The sequence below is a fragment of the Ornithodoros turicata genome, chromosome 7 (assembly GCF_037126465.1).
Source record: "Ornithodoros turicata isolate Travis chromosome 7, ASM3712646v1, whole genome shotgun sequence".
NCBI lineage: Eukaryota > Metazoa > Arthropoda > Arachnida > Ixodida > Argasidae > Ornithodoros > Ornithodoros turicata.
This window is the reverse complement of record NC_088207.1, coordinates 51,431,958-51,455,116: the sequence shown is the minus strand read 5'-3', so window position 1 is coordinate 51,455,116 and position 23,159 is coordinate 51,431,958. Positions and strand designations below refer to the sequence as shown.

Below are 23,159 nucleotides of genomic sequence, written 5' to 3'. Positions count from 1 at the left end.
TGTCCCCTTCTCATTAATTCCTGCTATCCTCTCTATCTGTCCACCTCTGTATGCCGCACTCTTAAAAATGAACTTCACCGCATAGCACGCTCCTAGCCAACCATTATCTCGAATGATATCGTTATCTGCCCTGATTTGTTGAAAACGGGGGGCGTACGCCATTTCTGTGACACTTACGATAATTGTCCCAGAAAAGGCGTACGCCCCCTGTTTTCAACAAATCAGGGCAGATAACGATATCATTCGAGATAATGGTTGGCTAGGAGCGTGCTATGCGGTGAAGTTCATTTTTAAGAGTGCGCTCATAGCCGCAGTTGCTTCGCGGCGCTAACATGAAAAACAAATTGAAACACTGAAAAAAAAAGATGAACGGGGAGAGAAGAACCTGTGAGGAGCCTCATGCGCCCAATAGATGTTGATGTCCTTGCCACGGGCATAGTGCTTTTTTCGCAACGTCCAATCTTGCAGTAAATGAACAGACTGCGCTTTACAGGTCATTAAAGAGAAGCTGCCCTATTCTATTCTATGGAAGAAGAAAAAAATGACAGAGACTCCAGAGTAACGTGAACCTGTACCTCCCATTAACTTCTGCAAGAAAAGAAACCCTTCGCAGTGTTCTGTTTCGAACATTTCTCAAAGGGAATCAGCTTCATTAGTTCACGAAATGGTCGCTGACATGAAATTTCAGTCCGCAAAGCATTAACTCAGTCTGCATATTACTTCTTCAGTTCCTTTCCAGTAGAAAGGCAGACACTGTGATGGAAACCCGAAGAGTTGCGTGTTGCTGCCCTCTTTGGTGTTGAATCGCTTGATATTTTTACGAATTATCGGTAATCACTCTTGTTCATAGTTTTATTGACATAAATTGTTTGACCTTGGCAGGGTGGTGCTTAGTACCGCAATAGTAAGCTACCTGTTTCGCAAGGTTGGATCTGATAGCAGTTTGCCTAACATATTGTACAATATGTTCGCTGATTAAGCAAACAGGATGTCGCTCATTAGTTTAGACTAATTAGTCTTGTACCACTGCGTAAACACAACGAAGATTCGAATCTAAACCTAATCCAAAAGTTAAAAGAAGGTTGAAATGCGTTCTTCGTTAGAGCTCTCGTTCCTATGTTCGGCTTAGAACTTGTTGAACGCCCATCGCACAGAGGCCGAATGTGTATAATCAATCGGTAACATTCAATAACATTTCAATAGTAATCACAGTGGTAGAGCACCTAGCGAGTCTCAGCTCAGAGAGCCACAAACATATGTCCTTTGAACGGGTTGCCTCAAAGAGCCTCCCGGGTGCGAATCACAGAGCATGACTCTCCAGGACTGCTGAGGAGATGACCAGTGTCTAGAGGTGCCTTCCCGGACGCTGCGACTGTGGGGGCATTTGGAACATGCGAACGCAACATTGACAGTGTCCTTCAACGACGTCAACAACAACAACAACTTTACTTTCGGCCTTGGAGAGTGGGGAGTTTCATCGCAACAGGCGATACTCTACCCCAGTGCTTGGTGGGATGGGGGGAATAAAATAACGAGCCCCTTTACAATAACGATCGAAGTCCGATGGTGTCCAGAAATGTCAGAAGAGCTTTGAGCGCAGAGCGTTGCTGGGCTGGATTGGGCCAGGGACCAAGCAATTTCGGTAGGGAGAAAGGGCGAGAGTCCAGCTGACGAAGAGACTCGGAGAGTGTGATTCGGGAAGGTTCGTAGTGAGGGCAATGAAGAAGAATGTGCTCCAGATCCTCAAGAGCACCACAGTGGCAACAGGTGGGAGAATCAATTTGTCTCAAGCGGTAACGCCACTGTGCTGTAAAGGCCACATCGAGGCGCATGCGGTGGATTAATGCAGCATCCTGACGAGATGTGTTTCGTGGCATGCGGAAAGCGAGCATGGGATCAACTCTGTTCAACATAGAGGGGGGAAGAATGTCGGTTGTCCGTTGGCGGGAAGCCAGGGGTGTCACTAGACGTCGCAGAATTGAACGGCGGTCTCCTCTGAGCAGAACAATACGGGTCCGGTTCCGAGACGAGAGTGCTGCTTCTGCGGCGCTGTCGGCCTGCTCGTTCCCCACGACACCACAATGGGCTGGAACCCACTGGAGAACGAGCCTGTGGCCTGCGGCGTAGATAGTGTGGTAAGCCATTAACACGTCGGTGACTAGGGGTGCGGATGGGCCTCGTATGCCGGAAGTTTCAATTGCTTGAAGTGCAGATTTGGAGTCTGTAAAGACTGCCCATTCCCGGGGTGGAAAATCAGCGATGTGTTGTAGAAAGAAAAGGATGGCATAGAGTTCCGCAGCTGTGGAGGAGGTTGGATGTGAAAGGCGTCTTCCGTGCACGACGCCTTCGGATGGAATGACGAAGGCTGAGGCGGACTTGTTGTTTCGGGATGCGCCATCAGTATATGCTGCCGTAAACGTAGAAAACTTCTCGTCTACCAGAGCATGAAAATGGGCTCGGAGGACTTGAGGGGGGACCTGATCTCTTCTTTGCAGAAGGTTTGGGAGGCGTACAAACGTGGGCGGTACCGGGAGAGACCAGGGGGCTTCCGGCGGTATAGTGTCCTTAGTTATGAAGCCAGTGAGAGTCTGGCGTGTCCTCTGCGCTACTCGATAGAAGTCGCTTCCAGGGCGGTATCGAATTTTCCTGAGTAGCGGGTGGCGGGGAATGTGAGCACGCAAACGGAGGTAGTGCCGAGCCGTTTCCCGTTCACGGAGAACTTCAAGCGGGAGCTCACCAGCTTCAGCGAGTACTTCTCGTGTTTCAGCCATTCTTGGAACTCCGAGGCATCGACGAAGGCTTCGAGCAAACAGGGACCGAAGCGTATTTAATGAAGTTGTTGATATCCTGTGCAGAATAGGAAGGCTGTAAAGCACAGTTGCCCTCACCAATGCCGCGTGAACCGCGAGCAGGGAACGCTGATCACAGCCCCATCCTGGGCCAGAAAGATGTTGGATTGCGGGGAGCCATCGCTGCACTTTAGTTTCAAGGTGTTTAATGTGCCGAGCCCAGCGCAAGTCCGAGTCGATTACCACGCCAAGGAAGCGGTGAAAGCGTACTGGTTCTAGCTTCTTTGAGCCAAGCCAAAGTGGGAAATTGGCCATAGCTTTACGCGTGAAAGGGAGCTCGACACACTTTTCGGGTGAAAGGTCCATCCCGAGGTGCGACAGGTAAGTATGGATATTGTTTAAAGCGAGCTGCAGGTGGCGCTGGAGAGCCGGGCGTGATTTTCCTACTGTCCAAAGGGCGACGTCATCTGCATACACGGAGAACGACACTTTGCGAGGAATTACTGATTGTAGGCCGGCCATCACCACGTTAAACAGTGTCGGGCTGAGAATGCTTCCTTGGGGGACTCCTTGGGGAACAGGATGCTGAGGGCTTTGGCCTTGGGACGTACGGACAGCGACAGTTCGGTCCGTAAGGAAGTCTTGGAGCCAGATGAAGAGCCGACCGGATACTCCAAACGAGCGCAAGGCATGCAGCACACAAATGTGCGAGACGGTATCATAGGCGCGCTTGATGTCGAGGAAGACCGATCGGACGATCCGTCGATGGGCTCGAGCATGTTGAACTGTAGAGACTAGGTCGAGAACTGGATCCATGGAGCTTCGGTGGCGACGAAATCCAGCCATTTCGTGAGGGAACGCACGTCGTTTTTCGAGCCACCAGTCGAGGCGATGCAGAACCATTCTCTCCATCAGTTTCCCCATACAGCTTGTCAGGCTCACCGGGCGAAAGGAGCAACGACGTCACATCTACTGCATGTCATGGGAAGGCGCCGTTTTTCGGAAAAAACCATCCGCACTCTATGGATTAGAAGTGCTATTGTCCGAGTTAGGGATACGGATGCACGTTAACTTGACTCAGGATTAACCACGCACAAGACTCTTCTTTATAGGTAGGGAGAGACCTTTTCGGGGTAAATGCCATTTTCAGATTCGGGGGTAAAAATCGGGCGCTATTTTTAAATCTGTAATTCGGGGAGAAATCGGGCAATAATTGTGCCTTCGGGTGTTTTTGTTGCTCCTCTTGTCTATTAAGTCCTTTCCTAATTTCTCTCTTTCTTTCTTTCTTCTTATTTGTGTTTTTCTTTTTTTAATTTTTGCGGGATCGTGACCTTCCAGTGGGAATTCTCGAGGGCATAAACAGTGTTGACACACATGCGTGTATTGTTGGGAACGTAAGTGCGTGTATTCTTATGCGTGTATTCTTACATGTGTTACGCGTAGCGACCTTTGAGGATTTCATAGTGACTGGAATTCGGGGAGAAATCGGGTTTAACCCGAATTGGACGGAGGTCAGTTCGGGGGGGGGGGGGGGGGGTATAATCGGGCGGAATCGCGTTTAACCCGAAAAAGTCACTCCCTATTTATAGGTAAAAGTCTAAGCTCTAGAAGAGTGCAGATCCCCTTTGAGCTTCTTGGATGACGATAACACCTGTGCGCGGCACCCGTTGAACTATTCACACGTGTCCTGCAAATCAGCATTCTGAAAGGAACTGTACACTGGCTTGACACACCAGAATAACAAGTTAATTATTCTGTTGTGTCAAGCCGATACACAGTCCGTTTCGCCGTGACATCTCCTGGCTTTTGGAACGTTTTTTTGCAGCATTTATCAGCAAATCAGCATTTACTCCCATGCATCGTCATCATGAAAGTCTATGGCTGTTGTGGGGAGCCAATGACGTCACATGACAGGCGGTACAAAGGCACTTCGGAACTGGGAGTATACAGCCTAGACAGCCGCGACTTGGCTTTTCATTTCGGCTACGTGGGCGGAGCGATTTTTCGACGGATTTTTTAGCAACTTCCAACATCCCTGTCTTTACTGTTGCACCATGGACACTGTCGAGCCCATCCCTATCGACACACATACCTGGCCTCTTGGGGCCGAAGAGCCACATCCCCGTTCCGGCCCTTAACCAATCTACGTTGGAAATGGTGGATACAAAGTACAGCTAGAGGCCGCACGTCTGTGTTTACAGTCACTATAGTGACTGTAGGCTCCTCCACGTCGGACGGCTCCTCCGCTGCCTCTGTCATACCGGACGAGTTCATATCATGTGAGTTTCGCTTGTCACATCGCACTTCATCGACCTCTGAGGAGCTGCATGCCATCTTGCTATTTCTAAAGTCTGTCTTACCTACCCTCCTCGCCTCTGGGTGATATACACTAACTCAAAATCAGCTCCCCAAAGTGTAGGAAGCGTGGGCATCTGCGGCTCTTTGGCCCCGGTGGTATATAGTGAGTATATTGACTGCGCTCAAGGCTGTTGAGAAACAGGGACAGCGGTTGACCCTACAGTGGGTCCCCGGCAACACTGGCATTCAGGCAACGAGGAGGCAGATTTGGCGGCGGCTGCTGCCCACCGTATCTGCAGAGCCGTGCCATAATCCGCTCTAACGGAGATAGACTCTTCTACTTGTCTGCGTTGGTATCACCCCTGGGGGGCCCTGGCCCGCCAGCATTGGTGCCATATGACATCACTGATGCCAAGTGGCTTCCCTCGCGACTTTTCGTCACTTCTGCGGCGTCTACGACTGAACGTTGCCTTCACTCCTATGATCCGGGTTAAGCTGGGTTACAGTAACACAGGCGCTGTGTCCAGCTTGCCACACCCCAGCTACGATTCTTCATATAATAGAGGACTGCGATCGGTACACGTGTGAAGGCCGGGTGCTTCGACTCCAACGTGAGCTCCTTTACCACAGACCATTCAGGTTGTCCAAAGTACTTGGCCCCCTTGGGGAACTCCTCTGCGCATCAGTGCCTACGCCTACCTTTTTGCTTTCCTGCAAGCTACTGGCCCCATCGAAGAGCTCAAAGCAGAACCCCTGCCTGTCTTCGCTTCGCTGTCACCATTGATGATGTTGATGGCAGAAGAAAAACAAAATGGAGATGTGAGCCCGCTCACCGCGGGACGAGCTACTCCACATCTAGTAGACAAAAAAAAAAAAAAAAAGAGGAACTCTAAAAAGGTGGGAGCTCTGCTATGCTCGAAACGAATGTGACGTGTGAGCGCTCATCATTACTTTAATCTTATCATATTAATCTCTTTGAAGTGGGGGTAGGGCCTTGTGGCTATACTACGGGGAACAACAACAACAACATATATATTCTGATGATGAAGTGGGGAGGAAACATCCCGTGTGATCATCACTTTTCCATCGTTTATTATTGTTGTTGTTGTTGTTGTTGCTCTAATTCCTGGTCTATACAAAATAAACAGTTCATTGCCGGCGTATGTGCTAAAAACTTCATTGTGGACGAACGCAACGCTGGTCACCGCCACACATAGTGAAGACACATTTCCCTACATAGCATTTTGCTCGATCGGAGACACCCTACGTGCCTTAACAATCGCATGGATCATATGCCCCTATAACACTGGAGAAAGTGTGGCATCTGTTTCGAAGCAGGTACATTATATAAGACGAATGCACGTTGCTGGTCACATGCAGCAAGCCTGCACAGACACACTGGCTGCAACACACATAACACAAGGAAGAAGGAAGACGAGGCCTCCATTACTTATTTTATCTATATGTTATTCGCCTTGGCTTAACGTTCTGTCAGCGCACAGAGCCAGGCTTATCCCTGCCAGCACAGCTAACGGTACCGAAGAAAGGGATTACGTGCCTAAGCTACTTGCTTAGAGCCGCGTCAGATTAGATGGCGGTTGCCTATGGCAGTGCAGCGACCAGGTTTACTTTTCTTCCGAAGTGACGGTGTGCCTGCGGTACTTTAGAAACTAGATTGAGAAGGAAACGATTATTGGTGCCACGATTATGTTCATATTTATGTTGCGAGCATCACCTCCCAGTCTGTAGCTGTACCTTGAAGCTACCACAAATTAGCGGATGATGTGTCCACCAGGCTACGCTGCTATGGTTTGAGAAAGATTTTTCTGGGGTAGACCAGAGGGTACATCAGTGTCTCCTTGGCCATACTCAGAGTTATGTGTTAAAAAGGGAGTGTGGCCATTTAGCGGAACCTAACTAAAGCGCCTGTCAGTCATAGTGGCGCCCGTCTCATTACTTCGCTTTTTACCATAGGAGCTGCCATAACACCTGACCTGACTGCGATCCAAAATGGCGACGAAGGCAAACACGGTGAAACGTGGATTTCGTGACTTTTTCTTTTTTTCACTTACGGCTCTGATTATACTCTGAATATATGTCCTCCTTAGGTGTCTGGGGAATGAGTTTCAACTCATATCGTACGGCCTGTTACCGGTATCACGACCTACTAGATTATAACGACCATGTCACAATCAGCAACCCCTATGAGGAGCCCGTCCGCACGATCCGCTAGGGGCGCTACTCATCGGCACGCCACGATTGGACGATGGAAATTTGAATTCTGAACGCGCAGAAGCGTATGTACGACTACCGTAGCAGACGACAGCGCGATAGCTCCTATGAAAACGCGTAGGATGATGATGATAATCAACCTCAGAATGAAACATCTGTGGAACGTCCACCGCTTGTACAGAAATACTAAGGTAAGCTGAAGTACAAAGTATTGTAGAAGTTGACGAAGCAATAACTGGGACGTTGAGAAGCGCCACCGCTACCTTCCAAAAATGCGGCGCTGAGAAGGGGTGCCCACGACGTGGTCGTTATAATCTAGTAGGTCGTGACTGGTATCTATCGAATATGTTATGTTTCGTCGTCTTTCTTAGGCCTAGTGAACACGGCGATCACGACGAAATAATAAGAGTAACGGCAGTGTGCCGTACAATTTTGAACTTAATTACGGAAGTTTAGGGATGCAAACATTCTTGACTGTTTTTGGTTCCAACTATAGTCATGTTTAATTTGAGAAATCTTATGTCGGCGACCGTACGTGTACCGGATGTGTACCGGTATGCGTTTTGCCTGCACAGTGGTACAACGACCAACGGCTGCGGTTCATAGATGACCGATGGCGATTCCTGACGTGAGCCCTGCGCGCTTTTGTGGCGTTCATCAAATTGGCGCAAAAATCCACGGGTTTTGCAAATTGCAAGAAGTATCCATTTCAATCCTGTCCAACTCACTTGCCACTCAAAATGGCGCTTCATACGGTGACCGATAGTGCAGATGGGTTAATTGATAGTGTCCCGTATTTCAAGTCTTCATCGGTGAGAGAGATGATGTAAGAGTTGTACATTTTAGAAAACTCGGAAATATTGTACATTTCCAACTCAGTGGAATAGCCACCCGACAGAGATTCGGGGCAGGCACGTTGGACGGGGGACACTTGACACCTCGGGGGGTCTCCGCGACCAGATGCGCTCGCTGGCAATAAATCAATAGAGTGGGCCAAGGAAGATGCACTGTCCAAAGTTGCATGGTGCACGGATTGACAGCTTGGTCCGTTACCCATAAATACCGAGTAGTGGGCGGACAATTAGGAGGTGCCTGGTTCGGTCTAAATTCAAACTAGGCCAACCATGAGTTGGAGACGTTTGAACCGGGCTTCTGGGATTGGTGTTTGCTGGCGGGAGGTTGTGTCTCAAATGTCGCCCTTTTAAGCGGAGGACACACGAAAATTCGTGTGTAGACGCCGCAACGACTTGATGAAGACGAGGCGAAAGCCCCGTGACTTCAGTCGCTGTAGTATTGTCTTGTATATAGTTATGTAAATAACTATGTAAATAAAGCCCAGTTATAGTTCGAAAATACCGCCTGTCGGACGTCTCTTGGGTATATCTCCGATCTGTGAGCTACATCAACGGACCATCTTCCAGCAACAACGGAAGAAACTTTACTGATGAGAAAGTTTGTGGAACGTCTGGTATACAGGCAGGCCCCAGACTCCGTTTTAATACTCAGCTGTGACCTTGATGTACACTGTTACGAATCGTGTCGAGATTCACATCCCTGACAACATGTCCCTTTAAAGAAATCGAACAGTGCATCTACATTAATTACCTTTATTTTTGTCTCTCTCGTGCGTGTTTTTCTTTTCCTGTGATAACTGAAATGTCACGGACAATTTTCGGAGACAGTCGCTAATACCAAGAAAACACGACAGCCAGTTTTATGCCTTCGCTTAAACTGACGCTTTGTAGCAGTTTTCGAGAAAGCCTTTTTCGGGCACAATGAAGTGTCATCCCTTTACGGGTATGTCCGCGAGAGAATTGGGGAACTGTCACGTGGAAGAGTATAGAACACGCCTTTTCTCTGTATCAGAAGAGAGCTTCGTTCGCAACTTTCTAATGGGACACTTGATACGTGACCTCGTCTATAAAAGTTAGTCCTCGACTGACTCAAAGACATTACAAGTACGCAGCTGTTTGTGTGAACTGTTCGTATACGGCTTCACCTGAAAGGTTATTTTTAGCCCATTCGGATTATATTTGTCTGAAAAAAGGAAAATAACTGCACTTGATTTCGGAAACGGTCTGTAAACATTGGAAGAGCAATTGTAACCGTTTTGTACAACCGGACACGGTAACCTCTTTGGGAGACAGGCAGCGTCAAACTTGCTGTGGGGTGGGGGGGGAGGGGGTGTTCTGGCAGTTCATGTCCTCAAAAGGACTAAACTAACTACTACTAAACTAACTACTAGCTAAATAACTATTACTAAACTAACTAACTAGACAAGCTATTTTTTTTCTTTTAGAAAGAGAAACATTCAATGCGTGGCCGATGCGAATGGTTGACACCAACTGGACATATGTAAACAAAATTTGATCGGGCGTAAAAAATAAAAAATAAATATAAACTTTTAAGACGTTAACTATGATCATGTGTGCTACTTACTCAAGGAAGACAAATATAAAAAAGCAGAACTGGAAAACAGGCTTTGTTTTTAAGCGTGAGAGGCATGGGACTCGCGGTCGGCTGCAAATATTGCACATAATCGATCAGAGTTGCACTTCTGCGTACATGGTCCCTCAAGGCGACGATAATGGCCACTCTGCGACATTTAAAAGTCATTGCGCCTTGTTTAACAAAACAAGTCTGTAGACATGCATGTACTTGTAAAATGATAATCAAAAGCCACGTGCATATTCCTTACAACATTACTTGAATATTCAGTGGGTGATGTCGTTTTCGCGAATTAGTGACGTAGGTTCTGCGTCGTGTCGTCTGCTACTTATTTTACGCGGCGTAAATAACGCAGAACCCCTTTGCACCATTGTCAATCACCAATAAAAATATTTTCGCATAATAGGATGAACTGAGTACGGTGGGTGTTGCTCTCATCTTATCAGCTGTTGAAGAGCTGTTAATTGCGCTGCAAATTAAAAGTATTGCTGCCAATATACGGGGTGTTTCAGTTAAGTCCCCGGGCTAATAATCCGCGAGCACCAACCTAAGAACTCCTTTTTACGTCCGATACCGCCTACAAGCTGCGCAGTGAATGAGTGGGATGCGCTGCTTATTTAAATAAAAATTCAAATTCAAATTTCTGAAGCAGGGCGCCATCGGTAATAAAATGGGCACTACCCCTTTTGGGACCTTGAGGGGACACGTTTTAGAGAAAAATGTACCACTGAAGCAGGTCATTTGTTGCTGTAATGAGTCGGTTTCGGTTTACATATTTTTGTCGCTGCACGTCGCGGCGAAGCGGGAAATCACGTAATTCATAAGGGAGTGGAAGAGCGTCCTTTTCCGCTTCACCGCGACCAGGCGCGACAAAAATATATGAACCGAAACCATTTAATTACTGCATCAAATGACCGGCTTCGGTGGCAGATCTTTCTCTAAAAGGTGTCCACTCAAGGTCCCAAAAGGGGTAGTACCCATTTTAATGCTGACGGCGCGCTGCTTGAGAAGTTATGTTTTTCCACGAAACCCATTTGAAGTTATATTTAAATAATGAGCGCCTCCCACTCATTCGCACAGTACTGCGCCGCTTGTAGGTGGTATCGAACAGATACTTGCAAAAAAGAAAGTTCTTCGATTGGTGTACCCGTTCGCGAATTATTTAGCCCGGGGATTTAACGGAAATACCCTTTATATTCGTTCAATGTGTACACTTTCTGTTCTGAGTACAAGTACAGTAATTCTATTTTCCATCTGCTATGCAGATGAAAAATAGCTAGCTAACTTCTTCTTCGCATCATTGCCCACTTTGGGCTCGAAGAAAAAGTACGGTGGGCTACCATAGAAAAAGTAATGGCAGAGACGCCAGTAGCATGCAGCACATAAAGCGTGCTGCTACATCATCGTTACAGAAGAGGGGCAATCTTCTAGGGCACTGTATCATCGTGCTATATACGTGCAACACTCATCATCTCCACGGCAGAAGAAGAAGTGTGGCAGTAATGCACAGCAATCTTTCATCGGGAAGCCAGAGAAACCCGTCGAGAAGACAGCGACGCCTTGTACTGCGCACTCGCATGCCCAGACAGCCCAAACGAGATAAGGAATGATTACCCCATAGAACGTGTTGACAACTGATCTAGCCGCAACGCAACACTTGTCGGACAACACATCGCTTAGAATTCGATCGAAAGCGAAGTGATAGGAACATCACAAGATCCCGTAGTTGTGCTTCTTCTTGCAACATCGGAAGACGCGCTAAAACATTCCTATAAATGGGATTGCGAAACGATTCTCACGATTTTGGACTAATCATGTTGATGGTGCATGGATTTGCCTTCTGAATATACCAGCGAAGTCCCATGCCGATGCAGTCCTGGGTTTTTGGATGTTTTTTTTTTCTTTATTAGTTATGTGTTAGCCCTTCGAAGCAACTGTGGCTATGAGTAGTGGACAGATGGAGAGAGGACAGCAGGAGGGAGTGGGGGGCAGGGGACCGGAAGTTATTGCGCATGACAAATCTGTGTCTGCCTGAGAAAGGCCTTGGTTCCCTCCCTCAGTCCCCATCAATATAATACGTATTCTCGCATGCCTCGAAATTCCCGAAAATTCGTCGTGTTGGTCAGGTCAGAGGTCAGCTTGCTACTCATTATCCGCCTGGTTACACACGGGGGGTGACGGGCTGACGGCCGAGGCACAGCAAAAGTGACGCTTCGGTGTACTCATCACCGTGACGATAAAGCCGCGTTACGCGGCTGCCCCTTATCCGCCTCTTCGCTGTGTGAACCAGACGGATGAATATGTAATTGGCAACCGGGAAGCTAAGCGAAAGAGCGCATTGGTACGCTGCTCCGCGCAAGAAAAATGTAAACCGAAATGAATTAGTTACGGTAAAAGTCAATAAGTGTCGACGTGGGTTTTTGCTGGAACATTGTTCCCTGAAGGTTTCGATGGATAAAAGAGAGGTTCTGAAAGCGTCCGACGTGAAACCTAATAGGTATGCGTGTTATTTAATTAGCGACCAGCTCACTGCTCAGTTCTTGGACGACGTCTCAAGGAAGCTTACTGGAAAGACAGCGTTTCGATAGCGCCACCTCAATTATTCAACCGGAGGCGCTTCGTGAAACACCCGGTATATAGTAGACCAGCATCGTTCAGCATGAGTTCATTAAGCTAGCGACAGCTCAGAATATGATTTAGATTAAGGTTCTCCTTGGATGCTGCAAGGCAAATTTGGGCACCAGTTCACTATCAAGTTACCGCCACTCAAGAAGGCACGGCCAAGTGAGCGGCGCACAGATTCCTGTTCGTGAACCGCACCACTAAGCATGTCTCGTACAGCTCCGTGGTGAACAAAGCCTCGGCTAACCTATCCCACAACCCATAATAAACAGAAGCAGCCCGGAATGAAACACACAAACAAACAAACAAACAAACAAACAAACACAGCAGAACACAGTGACACGGAACAACTGAGAGCACAACTCCTGCTTGCTGTATTTCGTAATCTGTGTTTTATTTCCTTGTCAGAATGGATCGTTGCCCACAACCCCATCTCTCCAGCCTAAAGCTCGTACAGCTCATCTGGAAGTAATGCCACGCGCAAGAGGTAATTGGAATGGTGTGTGTGTGGGGGGGGGGGGGGGGGTGCATATGTGCAATGCTGATAAAAAAAAGAAGGGAAAGAGGAAGAGGATAAGAGATGGAAGGTAAGGGGAAGAGGTGAAATGGGTTACGCGTCTAACGGTCTATGACGACAGAGCGCGCTGAACGAAGAGACCTATACGGAAGGTGGGTTTCGACTAGCCGCATAGTGCAAAAGACGTGAACACGGACGTACAATACCGTGCAGGGACAAGTGAAGGAATCATGTGATGACTCTAGTCGAGCTGCATGACATGCAGTCCTTTTTTGAGCCGCATAACCGAGAGGGTGTCAACGTTCTGTCCTCACAATATCCGGGGAAGCTTATGAAGGTAGTTACGCGTAATTTTCTTCTCTCTTTCTCTCCCAGTGCAGCCTTTACCTTTTCATCCGACATCTCATCTCTGGTAACGTGCGACTTGCCTATACTTTTTTTTTCTTAGTTTTATGGCGTAGCTTAGATATCCGTGGCGACGTGTCGAGTTCTTCGCGGTTGCATGTGCTCTGTTGCCACTGAAGCTAGTACATAATGATACCATCTGCCATACGCGCTGAGATTGAGAATTCGTGCTGCTTGGTATACATGCGTTAAAAAAAACCTGTGCTGAGCAAGAAAGTTCAAAAGACGACAATAAGAAACTCAACACAAGCACTGCTTGCGCAACACAATGCTCGTGTTGCGTCGCTTTAACTCTCTTACCCAGCTCTGGGGTCCCCCCCCCCCCCCCCTAACGCGTCTGCCATTCTTTTCCAAAAATACATTCCTTCCATTTCTTTTGTTTGTCGTCCACTCCGACCTGTCGGCACTGAGGGTTGATTGGAGAATTACCTGCTATCCCATTGTCTTTCTTCCGCGGCGGATATTGCTCTTGACAGCAAAGGAGAGCTTCTTGTGGTCCTCGAATGGTCCTTTCTTGTACGTCTTTATCACTCATTACTCAAGCGTGTTGGCAGCTTTGGCGTCTACATAATCACCGACGAGCGAACGGTACAAGGAACTAATAGAGCCACAAATTAGCTGTAATTCGTTTTCTGAGCTCCCGTAGATTGGATATCTAGCAAGCACAACTGTGGAAGCACGGCATGTCCATCAGTCGCTGCCTCCGAGATCTTTTGCCAGGGTGCTCAGAGAGCCTGGCGGAAATTCTGTACGACAGCTACGGAAAACGGAAGACTGGGCCAAACCAGTCGCCAAACCGGAGAGTTTGATGTCAATACGAGCGATGTTTTTCTCTTGTAGGTCCTGTCCATCCACCTTGACCCGTGAGCAACAAAGCCCTATACAAAGTGGAAGTAAGAGAACCCTGTCCAAGTTTAGTCAGATGAGAAAGCTATAGGGTCACGAGCCGGCGTTATGTCCATCATCGAACGCAGCCGCACCGAATCTTTTACTTTACCGTCATATAATGCTGTTCTGTTTCTTGAAGTTGCCAAGGCGCGCGAAATACTATTCAAGTGGAAGACACTGAAAGGTGTTGTGACACTTTGATAGATGTAGTTGTTGATTACATGATGCACGCAATACTGAACGCGAGAGTATTGAGGAAAACACCGTATTCATGATCTGTCTGCGTGTGGTATTATGCATGATAGAAAACGTATAGAGCACGCGCTCACGTTCTGAAACCACACGAGCGAGAGTTACGGCCATTTCTATTGGTGGTGGCGTAACCACGTGACCTCTCTCTCCTTCTTTAGTGGCGAAGACGCCTGCAGTGATGTCAGATTTAGTAGAGCTTCGGTGTTCATGGTAGCAGCTGGCCGCACCAGTGCGACCTACGTTTCCATTTTTTTTTCTATTTCTATTCTATTCTATTCTATTGGGGGGACGAAGTGTCGGGACCTCTTTAAGTAAAGTCAAACTGTCGGAGGTTTCCTGCACATGTTACAGGATTGGTGGTCGAAAGGTCCCGAGGTGGTCGAAATTGTCCGTAGTCTTGCCTTGCGGCACGTGCAACATGTCGCCACACAAATGTAAGTGCAGACTCATCTTACGTGGAAATCCTTTTTTATTCCGTCTTAGGGCCGCGAAGCAACATGTGGCTATGAGCGGCGTGCAGACGTGGATAGGTGGAGAGAGGACAGCAGGAAGGAGTGGGGGACGGGGGGAGGAGGAGGGTTAGTATGCGTCCTGGGCCCACTTCAGGGGGAACTGTGCCGGCATTCGTCCGGGAGGTCTGCCGGAAAACCCAGGGAAAACCTCGGACAACACAGCCGATGCTGGGATTCGAACTCGGCAACGTCTAAACCTACTTAGGAATATTTTAAATCAAAGTTAGTTCAGGAAAGCGAAGGAAGCCTCGAGATTGAGCGCGCCATTTACATTATATTCTTATGCACGATGTACGAAGGAGTTCGAATTGATGGATTGAAAATCATGGATGTACTGGCAGACTTTAGGGCGTATTTCAGCGCGAAAAACGCGCTGTAGTATGCTCGGAGCAAAATTTCGCGCGGAGTATCGTTTTCTAGAGCGTGCTCGGGGGTGGGGTGGGGGGGGGGTGATGTAGGGGGAAGGTGCGGTCAGCCTGCTCTGCAGTGACGGCTCGGTGCACCCAATGGAGGGAGAAGAGGGGAGAGGGGGTGAAAGAGGGTGGGGAGAGATGATGGTGGTACAGGAGAAGGAGCGGCGTGCTAACCCTCTTGCTCTGGGATTTGGGTAGTCCAAGAGGACTACCCACCACAGAAAACATGTGAGCATCCCTCAGTAGTCTTCATTGGGATGCTCCCTGTACCACGGTAACCGCCAGGATTATTGGCGAAGTTTCCCCATGCCAAGCTGCTACGGTCTCTCGTGGTGCATTGTTGCCGTATAGGTGGCTGTGAACGTGGCATTCATTACGGCGCTGTTGCGTATGGTGCTGGTATGGTGCTGGTATGGTGGTGGTAAGTGTATGGTGCTTCGTGAGAGGTGTACGTCCGTGTACCATCGGAAAGAACACGAACTGTTGGATGCATGCGTTTGTTATGTAGCAGTAGAAGGTTGTAGCAGCTTAATTTGGTGCGAAAATACTCCAAAAGCCGGGAGATGACATAACGAAAGAAAGAGAGGACTCCGACTTAACGTAACAAATAACAACTTTAAGCAGACGTTTCGCCTGTCATACGACGGGCATCATCAGTGCCATCATCAGCCCGCTCAGTCTTGCACTGATGATGCCCGTCGTATGACAGGCGAAACGTCTGCTTAAAGTTGTTATTTGTTACGTTAAGTCGGAGTCCTCTCTTTCTTTCGTTAGCTTAATTTGGGGACGTAGAAAGTTATTTGTGCTGAATATGTCTAGCATTGTTGTGTGCGGCTTAGCTCGTGCTTTCTCCTTGAATTATCTCTAGATTTCAAACATGCGTTCCTGTTATTCCCAGTGCTATTACTGCGCTCTAAAAACGGAACTTCACCGCATAGCACGCTGTGCGCCAGCCATTGCTACGAATGATAGGGATGTCGCCCCTGATACGAGGAGAGAGGAGGGCGTACGCCTTTTTGTGGCAATTATCATATATCCAAATTATCACAAAAAGGCGTACGCCCTCCTGTCTCCTCGAATCAGGGGCGATATCCCTATCATTCGTAGCGATGGTTGGCGCACAGCGTGCTATGCGGTGAAGTTCTGTTTCTAGAGTGTGTATATCTTTCCACAGAGTTCCCGTCAGGCAGCACGCTTAATAAGGTAAGGACACCCAACCGCGCAGCATGCGTACAGACGAGCCCTCTACGTTATCAATTGCGTTTCGTCGCCGCGCAAAGCACACTGGTGGGCATTATCAGCTTTATCATCCTAATAGCCGACGCATTTTTTTCCCGCTTCTTGCCCACCACAGCAAAATATAATCTCGAACCGATCTTCTCGTGGCGCCACATGTTTGTAAACAGAGGGTCGCTGCAAGATCGACCTATAGGGGGCGACACTGTCACCTTTCTAGTGTGGATAACACGCCGGCCGATGTTAGGAGTTGATGGTTCTTTTCCGTAATTCTTGCGTATATTCACCGGAAGATCTCTTGTGCCGCGATAGTACGATACATTTCGGTTCCCCAATGCTCCACCTACTACATTGAACGGGGAATAAACATGTACAAGCAGACGGCACGAGGAAGTTATCCACACTACGGTAGTTCATCGTTTCTCGGCAGCGCGCCAACACCGTTCGATCTCTGTCGACGTGGCGACGGTCGAGTACTGTATGTCGACCCTGGGGGCTTAATCGCTTCATCGTCGTTACGGTCGTTACAAGCTAACGAGTGGCGGGAAATTCAAAAAAGGCGGGCGGGAAATTTAAAAAGGTGGGCACGTGACAAAACACGTGCACGGCGCTCTTCGCACGATACGTGAAGGCCGTGGTACACGTCACGCGCAATGTGTCACGTGCCCACCTTTTTTAATTTCCCGCCACTCGTTAGCATGTAACGACCCTGACGACGATGAAGCGATTAAGCCCCCTGATGACGGAATCTTCCTTCTTCTACAGTACACCATTTCCTTTCTGCACCTATACCCGAGTGCGGGATTGAATTTTCGGCAAAAGAATAGGACAAATTTTTTTCTTTACCACATCGTCATCATCACACAAGAACGGTAAATCACACTGCCCACGTGCGTCTTCTGCCTTCTTTCCTTTTCCTTTTTTTTCTTGTCAAGACATATGTGCGAACCTCATCTAAACGGTCTCTTCCCATTCTTTCCGCATCCCACTTGTTGCATCACACCGCCTTCGCAACATGTGACGCTGAGCTGAACTCTCCTGTCTTCGCAGAGGGGGAAGAATAAAAATAACGACATCAATGGGCCACCATCGGTTTCGTAGTAGCCCACGTGGGTTTTTCTATCCGATCCTTTCTCGCCTCCGGGCTTTGTCCTCCCTTTTTTTTCCCCCTATTCTTTCCCTTCGCGAAGTTCCAGAGCCCACCGCACGGTGGCATGCTCGTCGAATGGCGCTACCGGGGGGAGACCCCAGGCCGAGGTTTGAATCTTGCGTTCCATCACTTGTGCTCCGCGTAGTCCGTGATCGGACGTATTGGACCTTGTGCTCCCAAGTCGTTCATGTGCACCCCCTGCTCTGTCTCGGGATCACCGACGCTCTCGCTGTTTGGTGAAAGGAAGTTAGGTCGCCGTTGACCTGCTCTGAGGAGTCGAAGAAAGTTCGCCGGAAACTTTTCTCGTGCTTTGGTGGGGAACTTCACGTAGTTGCATTCCCGAATGGTGTGAAGCGCGGTGGCATTTCACGTAAGTGGGCCGCTATTTTGTATTGCAACGTCTTTCGTGTCGATGCTATTTTCTTTTCTTTTCTTTTTTTGCTCAATGTTTGTCATTGACTAAATGCATTTGGTGCGTGAGCAGAAAATTTTTGCACATACCAGTTGGTATAGATAACCTGAGATCGGATATTGGTACGCATGCAAACAATATTTGTATTACACATACTATATCTACATATGTAGTTGAAAGGTAAACCACTCATGTATTCCTGCAAAACACTGCGATTATATTTAAATAAACGTCTCCTGTTCTTCTTTTTTTTTCTTCTTCTTCTTCTTGGAGTCTATTAGAGACACGTAAAAAAAGTCAGAATCTCGGAGAGTTCAGGCTAGGAAATCGAAATATGCAGAGCGCGAACTATACAGAGCGGACTTTATATGAGAGAAATGTGCGGGCTACAAGTTTCACTTAATCCGCTCGCCAGTGGAATTCAGCCTTTTCAATCTGCATACATTACGCTCACTTCACTCCGATAGACCCATTGATGAAATCCCCCGTTACCGCCCCGCGAGGTTGCGATCAGGGCAGCCTTCCAATAGACTTGCGTATCGCTTACATAATTGAAGGAAGAAAAGGGGATGAACCCAGTGGTATACGTCGAAACCTCATTATGGGGCGGTTATGTCCCGACGGGTCAGTGTACTGTAAATAGAAAGTGCTCTAGCTGCGGTTGGTACGGCTGGCGTCAAGGTTAACTTGAACATTGTCTCAGCCGACAAACAGTTACTGCTTCTCTGGCAGCGCGTATAGCTGAAAAAAAAAAAAAAAAGAAGTTCGTAACGAGGGTCATTCCCTGTAAACAGAAGAACAAATCACCGGCCGCCGTTATTATTTCTACTAAGCACCACCACGGGGTTCGCTAGCCGGAATGGCGTTCAAAGTAACTTTGTTGCGAGCTGTACATGTCTGATCTACACTCTTAAAAATGAACATCACCGCATAGCACGCTCCTAGCAAACCATTATCTCGAATGATATCGTTATCGGCTCTGATTTGTTGAAAACGGGAGGCGTACGCCTTTTTTGTGACAATTATGAACAGCATAAGTGTCACAAAAAAGGCATACGCCCCCGTTTTCAACAAATCAGTGCAGATAACGATATCATTCGAGATGATAGTTGGCTAGGAGCGTGCTATGCGGTGAAGTTCATTTTTAAGAGTGTATGCGTTTATGCGTTGCATTAGTTTCCTGCTTCCCCGAAACAAATCGCACGGATGCTTGGAACGAATGCCAATATTCGTAAAGGGGAATCCCAAACCCCAGGAAAGCGAAATACACGTCCTTTTGAATTTATCTGTCCGCCAAGCTTTTCGTCTGCATGAGCGGCTTGCCGTGCTCGTTCAAGTCGCGTGGTGTCATATTCACGCAGCAAGGAAAACAACAGCAAATACTTGAAGAGGCGATGCATGAGGAGATTTTCCGCTCGATTTGCGGCTCTCTACCCCAGGGTGCACTGGTCAGCATGTGACACGAAATAATCATGTCGTCATATTCAATAATGGTTCAGGTTCTTTGTGTGACATAATAACATGCAGCCTTGCCACGCTGTCACCGGGGTCCATGAAGTCGGAGGTGGTAGAATGAATGAATGAATGAATGAATGAATGAATGGTGGCGGTAGCGTCCTGATCAGGGACGTCGCACACATGAAAGGGAATGACGATGCAGGAAAACTGGACGATATTGTTACGTAGCATCCTGAAAGAGGAAGAGGAGGGTACGCTTGGCTCGGCTCGATCACGGACACTCGCGTGTGAGGTCTCTTTGCTTTCAAATGAACCTCGTAATTGGAGTAGATCCTGGGAGGTACCCGGGTTCGAATCCCGGTGCCGGCTGTGCTGTCTGGGGTTTTTCCTGGGTTTTCCTCAGACGCTTTCAGACATATGTCGGCACAGTTCCCTTAGAAGTCGGCCCAGGACGCACGTTCCCCCAGGGCGTCAGTCGTGACGTTGCCCACATACGTGAGGCCGACAACGGCAAGCCCTATCGCCATCACCACCACCACCACCGTGTGGCGACGTGCTGCACGCAACTCAGGGATGGGATAGCGGGTAATAATAAACCTGTCCTGTTTCATTCGCCCTGCTACTTCGCTATCTAACATTGATGACGAAGGCTAGGAAGCATGCGCGAGTAAGCTGTGTAGGCGCAAGTAGCTGGGTTGAGTAGTAGCTCCAACTGCGGCTGCTTTTCACAGAGGTTTGGGTATCCAATGATTGCAATTACAACATCATCCGCGACGATTATGTAGGTGGAAAAAAAAATTGAAATTGAAATTTTAAGGCGCACTGGGGTGTACATATATACAAGAAAGATTCATGCGAAATGACCTTTCTGCCGCTGTTCGGATACGTGCCCATATAGCAGAGGTCGGCGAGTCACAAATGCTCACTGACTATCAACTGAACTCTCCGCTGGCTGATTTCATGCTCAGTTTACTAGCCACACTGAGCATGAGTGAGGACGCTCATGAGGGGATTTTGCCAAGGTACAGACACATTAACGACGACCTGCATCGTGGACGTCGACGTATTTTAATCTCATTATACTCACTATCATTGTATAGCCACAAATTCTAGTCGCCGAACGGCCTTCCCAATATACACAGGGCAGAGGTTAGCACTGGTAAGGCACAACGGCCTCGCTTTACTGCGGCGTGCGTGCGATATTCCTGCCAGCAGTTTCTATGCGTGTCTGCGGTCGCGTACGCAATATTCAGTCGCGGACGTTAGGAGCTGCAAGCAAAAGGGATCTAAACAGAATGTTGCTAACCATTAGGCTAAGTTGCTTGGCAATACCGAAGGTAAACAGGCGAATGTTTAACGCTGCCACAAACGTTTGTTGGGTTCACTTTGTGACAAGAGTTGGCCAGGTCGACTACTACACTTTCAAGTCGTCAGTCTCGTTAAGTGCACACAGCTGACATCAGCCGAACATCGATTCACAGTACAAACACTGCGAAGTGAATTGGTCGTCAACGCAAACAGCGGCAGATATGTGAAGCAGTCTTCGAGTCAGGGAATTCCATACTCAAGAAGGCGCCATCGATTCGCAGGTAGGGGTCATAGCACCCTCCGGTTAATTGATAGGGCACTTCGGCTTGCGCATTCATAATCTCCTGACGCTGTCGATTTCTAGGTTATGTCTGTTTCAACTAAGCGTACTTGAAATTGTGCTGGTAATTTGTGGAACAGCTGCACGGAGTCAAACGCGCTGAGAGCATGAGCGGTCCTGAATCAAAGGACACCTTTATAATCGTGTGCTGCAACTGTTTGAAGTTACTTCGATATGAATACAAGGAGTTCTATGTTAATCAATCAATCAATCAATCAAATAAATGTTCCTATGGTGAAGCGCTGCCTGAAAGGGTAGGTGAACTAGCGGGTCTGTGCTCATTCGTTGCAATTCGAACCAAAATTTACGCGAAGTAACTGTAATCTTCAATTACATTGATAGAAAAATACACATATGCAATAATTTGGGAGTAGATTTGCAAAGTAGATATATTAATTAATGGTAATTGGGAGTAGATTTATATAAAATATGTATTTTATTCATACACATATTTTGTTTTAAATTTTCATAGAGCGCGCGCTTGAACGGCGAGCTATGTTAATGGCCGTGCGGGAAAACAGCAAAATGTCAGCCACGAAATAAACGCTACGGCTCTAATTCTTCGATAAATTTACTTGAAATAAGTCACCGAGATTCGAACCCTGCGTGGAGTATGCGATGCGAAAAATAGTAGGAATGAGAAAAATAATTCCGCGCAGAAAAACTTGTACCGCATTTGAATTGCAGCCTGCATGGATGGGCATAAATACTTTTCAACATGAGTATTTAAATACGAAATATAAATGCAGTATTTAAATACCGTAACTATACTACCATAAATACTTTGAGGAAGATGTCATCTGGAATTACAGAAACAACGATGATCATAACAACAAATCAGCAGTGAACAATATCATTTATCTAACGAAGAATGATGAAGCCTCAGCCAGAGCCTCCAGCCTCAGAACATCAGTTTATCTCTTGATCATTTATCTGTTATGTTATCATGGTGGTTCCAATATTAGAGGTTTCTCGAAGACTGCATCTTTAGGTATCTTCTGTTCGGCCGTACAATTAGATTCGCAAAGAAGAACAGAATCTCCACAGGTGCCGATGAACAAATGCTTGTATTAAATTTGACTAAGATGCTTCGTACAACAAGGTATAATCGGATAGCCGTGACTGTTGTTCGCAACAACAGTGAAAACCTCACCATCTAAAATGACTTGTCGCATGCACCATGCTATAGCGCAAACACGGCATAACTGCGACCCAAACTCACCCTTCTTCCCGAAAGGTCAGACGTAGGGCAACTTCAAGTTATCAGTCAGTATATTCTGTATTTAAGAGTATTTATAAAGTGAATAAATAGCCGAAAATTTGCATTGTATGTATAAGTATAAGTACATGTTTCTAGTCTGCATATAAATACAAAATATAAATACATGTATTTATATTTTAAATAGTATTTTAATTACAACGCAATTAAATACAGCCCATCCCATCATGGTAGTCTGATACCGTATACGTTTCACTAAGGCTGTGTAGTGGTGCGCTGGACATCACTATACAGAGATCGTTCTTTGTCCGCTTTTTTAATTACTCTAGTCTTGAGACCGTTCGCTGAAGAATTGTGAAGACGGGCGATAATGATTACCATCTTGGAAGTGGCAGCGACGAGTATTGGCGGCGAGACCCTCACTAGGGGCGCCACTGTGCCGTCTCTTGGTGGGGATCCCCGTTTCGGTTTTGTTTCTGTTACTTACAGTAAAAACTGTCATATTGGAATAAAAATGCGATTTACTTGGAACACATATGTCGTTTTCTTCATGAATCACCAGGAAATATCAATCCTGGACAGCCCCTAACACGTGCAATGCCTTTATACGCAATGCAATGTGAGAATACTACCCGGGGACATCCCCACGACAAGGTTCGT

At 47.4% G+C, this 23,159-nt stretch overlaps 1 protein-coding gene across 1 annotated transcript in view; it reads right to left on the bottom strand.

Moving 5' to 3' along the window:
• The window catches only part of LOC135401482 (uncharacterized), a 213,821-nt gene that overhangs the window by 68,076 nt on the left and 122,586 nt on the right, over window positions 1-23,159 (bottom strand). The window lies entirely within an intron of this gene.